General features: G+C 37.4%; 1 long non-coding RNA gene across 2 annotated transcripts; it reads right to left on the bottom strand.

The window, feature by feature from the left end:
* Window positions 1–685: 685 nt before the first annotated feature.
* On the bottom strand, window positions 686–6600 carry LOC141278194 (uncharacterized). Of its 2 annotated transcripts, none has more exons than XR_012330540.1 (3): window positions 6452–6600; window positions 1286–1403; window positions 686–745 (listed from the first exon to the last, which is right to left on the bottom strand). It is a non-coding gene; the product is annotated as an uncharacterized lncRNA (long non-coding RNA). The 2 variants fall into 2 exon arrangements; XR_012330541.1 differs by lacking the exon at window positions 6452–6600 and adding an exon at window positions 1943–2019.
* Between the last annotated feature and the right edge of the window lie 311 nt (window positions 6601–6911).

Raw genomic sequence — 6911 nt, 5'->3', positions numbered from 1 at the left:
TTAATGATAAAAACCAAGCACATTTCTAGAGGAATGGGTAATGGGAGAATGCTCTCTGCAATGGGAGAATGCTTGGACAGTTCTGGCTTTCAAGTTAGAAACACTCTCTCACAGATACATTTTCTCTTCTGCTTCCATGTATTTCTCTCAAGACCCTCCTTCAAAGTTCCCAGTGACACATAGGTAAGAACCTGAACTAGAACTATGTCGACCTAGGTTCAGGTTCTGACTCTGTCCACTACTTACTAGTCATGAGACTCCTATCAAGATGTTCCATCTCTCTAGCTAAAATGTATTATATGTTGATAATACAAGGGTGATGACAATAGCGCCTATTTTATAGGGCGGTTGTGAAGGTTATAGGAGCTAATGTTTGTAAAACACATAGCACAAAGCTTGGCTCACATAGTAAAAGCATACTAATAATTCTTTCCAGAATTAAGAGCAAGGCTCCTGCTTATCTCAGCTTCATCAGTTACCCATTCCACATCTCCCAGTTTGCAAAGAAGGAGGAGAAAAATATATCCTCTACACATTTTCCTTTCGTTTCTCTCCTCAATATCATATTCTTTATCTGAGTCCCAGTTTTTCTTTGCCTAATTGATAGTGATAATGTTAAATAACTGAAATGATGATGATGATAAGAGCCACTCACTCACAGATTTGAGCACTTATTATGTTATGTGCCAGGAACTACGTTAAGCGTTTTAGCTGCATAATAATATAATCCTCAAAGAATCTTGATCTGAAAAAAATTAAGATGCTTATTTTATAAATGAAACATATATTTAGTGGGTGAATAAGCAATCTTTTACTACTTTTCATGAATAAACTACCAGTATCCTGTACTATGTAATAATGAAATTGGGGGTAGGGTTGTAATTCACATTTTTCTGAGACCAGTCCCCGAAATCCATTTCTAAATAACAGTAACAACAGTATCAACAGTTAACTTTACTAGGTGCTTGTGGCAGGGATTGTGTTAAAAACTTCACATTGTTATCTCTTAATTCTTGTGCCAATCTCATGAAGTACTACTATCATTCCAATTGTACATAGTAAGGAACTGAGGCTAAATACCTTGTCCAAGTTTATGAGGCTGGTTTGTGGGGGAGCCAGGTTTTGACCCCAGGTGATCTCATTCCACCCTTAACCAGTACGCTGCTCCTTCCCCCAGCACGTGTGATGATACGGATATATAATGGATCACACACGGGTTGTATATCTTCTTAGCTCTAAGCAAAATTTCAACAATTGTCAGAAAAATCATTTTTCTGTTTCTTACCTCTGTGCTTTTGCAATCACTGTCTTCTGTGATCAGTGTAATTCCATCCTCTTCTCTGTCAAACCACCCCTCTTTCATTCTTCCCTGCACAATTTGAATCCTGACTCCAGATCGTTTTCTGGACAGACCAGGAAAAGAATGACATGGCATGTAATTCTCATTACCAATCACCCTTTGACAAAATTCACTAACTTAAGCCTGCATGTTTGTGTGATTTTTGCTTATTTTCTGTGCAGTATCAGGTGCAGAGTTGCTTCTTTGCCTTAGGATTTTTATAAACCTTGAGTTCAACAAGGGGTAGGAAATAGGTTACATCTTGGTGTCTCTCTGAAGCATGCTGTATGCCGTAAGAGCTTGGTAAATAGTCTTTGATGATTTTATAAACCTAAGAGGAGCATAAACAGAAATGGAAACTGCCTTAATGATTTAAACCTGCGTGGGCCATCTGCATATTGTCTGTGTACAATTCCGCATACGAAGTGTTAATTTTGAGATTCCCTCTTACTCTGGAGGCATAGTAGAAATGATTAGGTTGAGAATCATAACCCTGATAATTAGCTCAGAGATTCTGAATCAGGATGTGTGCTGCAAAGAAAGTGATTTTTTGGAGCATTTGGCCCTAAGGGGTTGGATAAGCAGCTGTCTCAGATTTTATACCTGCCAGCATCTGGTTCGGTCAGTAGGTACTAGGAAATGTAACAGAGCTGCAGGGAGTTCTTCTCCGAACTCTGTCTTGACCTCTGGAGAGTAGGATAAGGCCCTGATTCTCTTTTGGGAACAGTTAGAAAAATATAGAATTATTTATATTGTATAACATTTGCAAAGTGCTTCACAGGCATTTTTTAAAGCTCTTACTCTCAACTCTATCTGAAGTGAATTTGTATGTTGTCTCCATTTTACAGAGTTTAGTAAGGTGCAGAAAGATGTAATTTCTTTGCTCGGGTACCCAAATGAGTTAACAGCAGGCCAGAACAAATATTCATATAGTTTTAGGGGCCATTCTGTTTTTTTTTCAGTTTCCATGTTATCTTATTTCAAAGGCAAATAAAACCAAGAGGGGAGGAGAGCAGAAAAGGCAAATAGTAGAGTGATGAGGAGGAAAGATTTTAAAAGGGAGATGATTACTTATGTACTTCTCATTTTTTGAATCTCAGTGTGTGTTGGTTCTGTAGTGGTTTAAAAATGTATTCATACTCTGAAGTGTTTGGACTTTGAAATGTCCAAAGAAAACATTACTTTTATATTTCGCAACTCATATAATCTTGCTCACTGATATCTCCCCATTTGATCCCAACTGTGCTATGTAGTGGAGGAAAAAAAAAACAAACCTAACTTATAACTTCAAACTTGGAGGGATTATGGTTCTTCAGACTCTTCCAGTTTAATTGATCTTTTGATTAGTTCACAGACCTCCTCCTTTTCTCCCTTTCCCTTTTCCCAAAGTAGTTCTTGGGTTTAGGAGAAATATTGATGATCTCAGGGCACTGGGATATAAGAAGTGGGCCCTTGATCTTGTGCTGTTCTTGGCTGCAGGGTATCTGTGTTGCCCTTGGGGGAGGGTCGGCTGTTTCTGCTGAGGTGTGGTTGGTTGATAGTGTACTAGGTGTCCTGTTCTCCTGTTCCTATAGTTCATAACTGGTGTACCTCCTGTTTCTTTTTTTTTCATGGCCTAGTTTTCATGAGGAAAACTAGGAGCCCATCCCCATTTCTCGTGGGTCCCACCTCGGCTCCTACTGACTCTAGAGAATGCCTGGGGGGAGCTGGCACTCCCTTTTGCTATCTGCCTTTTCCATGCTGTCAGCATGTTTCCCAACAGACCTCAGCTACCTCTACTTATACCTCAGGGCCCAAGGGAACTCCAAGTCTCTTCTATTACTACATAGGAGAGAAAGACAGCTTGAAAGTATTAACTTAGGTTCTTTCTCTGCCTATTGCCATCATTCTGCTTTGCTAATTCCTAAGTCAGTGGTGCTAGTGGAATTGCTGCAAAGCTGTCTCTTCCTAGATTCCCAAATGAGAACTGGGGCAAAGTCTTTTTGCTTTTAGCATCCCCCCCACCAAGTTTCTAACATGTCTTCTTCCTCCTGGACTTGTACCTAGAGTGCTGAAGTCAGGATGTAAGAGTCTCATTCTGTTCTCTTATCTACTACTTTACACAACTTAAAAACCAGTTCCCCAATCTACTTGCTGTTTGTATTCTGAGAGGAAAAAATTTTGCTGAGGAATCCACACATTGTTGGAAACATTTGTCCTTGGTGTATCCACATGAACAGTAGTCTTACAGTTGGACCCATGGATTCTAGTCCTGATTCTATGACTTTAAGCAACTTATTTAACCTAACATAGCCTTGTTGTCTTTTTCTTTATAATGGAATAATAATTGTATGCTTTACCATTGCTGTGAAAATTAAAATATGGCAAATTTATGAAAATACTCTGGGAGGAAACAACTCTAGTGGAGGTAACGTGCTCACTTATGAACACTTGAGGAAGCTCAGGGAGTAGAGTTTGAGGGTTTAACACCAATGACAGAATTCCCTTTCTTCCTCTCCTCAGGAATTCATGTTTGAATTTGTCCAGGGTTGTTCCTTCATAATTTCTTTCTTTATTTGCATCTATAATTAATTTGTGTTTCTGAATAGGAATGTAGTAATGTTTTTTAAATTTGTAATTTAAAAAACTTAACCCTGTATATCCCCTGATGGACATCAGAAGATAATGCAGGGTTCTAGAACACACAATCTGATAATTATAACACGTTGTCAGTGTCATAAAAGAGTTAATGGGGAATATGCTGTAAAAGCTTTGTTGGGTTCTCTGTGTGTCTTATAATGGAATCTATATCCATAAGTATATTTATTTATGTTTACTCATACCATAACTATATTTATGTATGATGTATATAATTCATATATATACATAAAACACATATATATACATATAAAATATAGCAAACAAAAATACATATATATGTATACAATTTAGAAAAGCTGGTACAAGATGAAAATCCAAGCTCATATGTCCCTAAGTTGTGGGTCTGCTTTCTTAAATGAAGTAGATAAGATGTATACGTAGTTTTCTCTTTGGTAAGACCTTAGTTTTTTCTATGCCATTAAGGGGTCTTCTCTATACTTATTCTCTCAGTTCTGATTTGGAGGTTTGCCAAAATAAAGTCCCACTAGCCACAAAGAAACAACGTACTTAGCTGATCTCTGTAATACTAGCTTTTGGAGACTTAATTCCCAAACCAAAAGATTTTGCTTAACCTTTTACAGATAGAATCACTTAGTTTGTGTAATGGAGAAGGAGAAATCAAAGAGACAGACAGTTACAGCTAGATTGCTGTGATGATCTATATGATATAATGCATAAACATTTTTCTTTTTTAATGTTAATATCTATGTCCACAAATCCCTGAAGATTATGCCTTGGTCAAAAGTAATGGCCTTGGAGAAGTACATTTTAAATATTTGTTATGAAATCCTTCTTACTATAAGTATAGAAATCCTATACTTCTGAGTAGACTTATTTTCAATGAATGAAAATGGTCTTAAAAATGAAAATTCTCTAAGACACATAAATACTTACTGGTGTATCTTTGAAATGAAGCTTTTAACCTGTGCATTAATTTTAGAATTGTATCTAATGGTTTGTGAGAACTAAGACGAAAACAATAAAAAATAATCAACATGCATTTGGCAAATCTTAAGCAAATTATATATGTATATATATTCTGTTGTTAAGGAAAAAATGAAAGAAGTCACAGTCATGAACAGCAAACTCAGTATTCCTGACATATATCCTCTTGGATATGAAAAAATTCTACATTATATTCTAAAGTAGGGAATTTGGTTTCGGCCTGAAGACCTTTTTTATACTAGTCTAACAAGGATGTATATTTCTGAGCAGGAAAAGAGCTTCACCTAATTTTGAAAGCATCACGGAAGATACAAAGACAGCATGATACCTAAAATGAATTACAAGGCTTCAAACTCAGAGTTTCTTTTTGAAATTGAATCCAAAAGAAAGTTACACATTGGCTGCATAATTTTTACTTGGAGGCCTTTAAGATTTGTTGGCTTCCTAAACAAGCACAATTCTAAGATCTATTGAGATCAACAGTAAAAATAAATATCTACTGGGCTTCCCTAGTGGCACAGTGGTTGAGAGGCCGCCTGCTGATGCAGGGGACACAGGTGCGTGCCCCGGTCCGGGAAGATCCCACATGCCGCGGAGCGACTGGGCCCGTGAGCCATGGCCGCTGAGCCTGCGCGTCCGGAGCCTGTGCTCCGCAACGGGAGAGGCCACAACAGTGAGAGGCCCACGTACCGCCAAAAAAAAAAAAAAAAAAAAAAAAAAAAATCTACTCAGTGTCAGCAGTGAGGGAGATGTTGAAATCTAGTATGTATTAATATTTAGTTAAAGGGAATTCTTTTTTCATCATGGTAAATTAGGCCTATTTCCTATTTCTGAGTGAGAAGTATAGTGGCCTTGTGGGCTGAATTGGGAAAAATGTGTTACATGTATATGTACAACTACCTTTGGGATATCTTACACATTTTACAATCCTTGATTTCTTTTGGGTAGTTTTTTTTTTTTTTTGGTTACACAAATACTTCCTTGATAATTTCTAATCCAAAAGATACATATTTCTTTTATCTGTTACTCTTAAACACTAGCCTGACTTTAAAGCTATGTTTAAAGCTATGTGAAGTACTCAGCTTTATAACAGGATAGTTCTTTTTTTTTTCCAAAATTTTTTAAACGTTTTTATTGGAGTATAATTGCTTTAAAATGGTGTGTTAGTTCCTGCTTTATAACAAAGTGAATCAGTTATATCCCCATATCTCTTCCCTCTTGCATCTCCCTCCCTCCAACCCTCCCTATCCCACCCTTCTAGCTGGTCACAGAGCACGGAGCTGATCTCCTTGTGCTATGCGACTGCTTCACTCTAGCTATCTGTTTTACATTTGGTAGTGTATATATGTCCATGCTAATCTCTCATTTCGTCCCAGCTTACCCTTCCCCATCCCCGTGTCCTCAAGTCCACTCTCTACGTCTGGGTCTTTATTCCTGTCCTGCCCCTAGGTTCTACATAACCATTTTTTAAAAAATTCCGTATATATGTGTTAGCATACAGTATTTGTTTTTCTCTTTATGACTTACTTCACTCTGTATTAACAGACTCTAGGTCCATCCACCTCACTACAAATAACTCAATTTCATTTCTTTTTATGGCTGAGTAATATTCCATTGTATATATGTGCCACATCTTCTTTATCCATTCATCTGTCGATGGACACTTAGGTTGCTTCCATGTCCTGGATATTGTAAATAGAGCTGCAATGAACATTTTGGTACATGACTCTTTTTGAGTTATGGTTTTCTCAGGGTATATGCCCAGTAGTGGGATTGCTGGGTCATATGGTAGTTCTATTTTTAGTTTTTTAAGGAACCTCCATACTGTTCAGCATAGTGGCTGTATCAATTTGCATTCCACCAGCAATGCAAGAGGGTTCGCTTTTCTCCGCACCCTCTCCAGCATTTATTGTTTGTAGATTTTTTGATCATGGCCATTCTGACCAGTGTGAGATAATATCTCATTGTAGTTTTGATTTGTATTTCT

Source organism: Tursiops truncatus, chromosome 3 (assembly GCF_011762595.2).
Source record: "Tursiops truncatus isolate mTurTru1 chromosome 3, mTurTru1.mat.Y, whole genome shotgun sequence".
NCBI lineage: Eukaryota > Metazoa > Chordata > Mammalia > Artiodactyla > Delphinidae > Tursiops > Tursiops truncatus.
The sequence above is the reverse complement of the archived record's forward strand: the minus strand, read 5'-3'. Positions and strand labels throughout refer to the sequence as shown.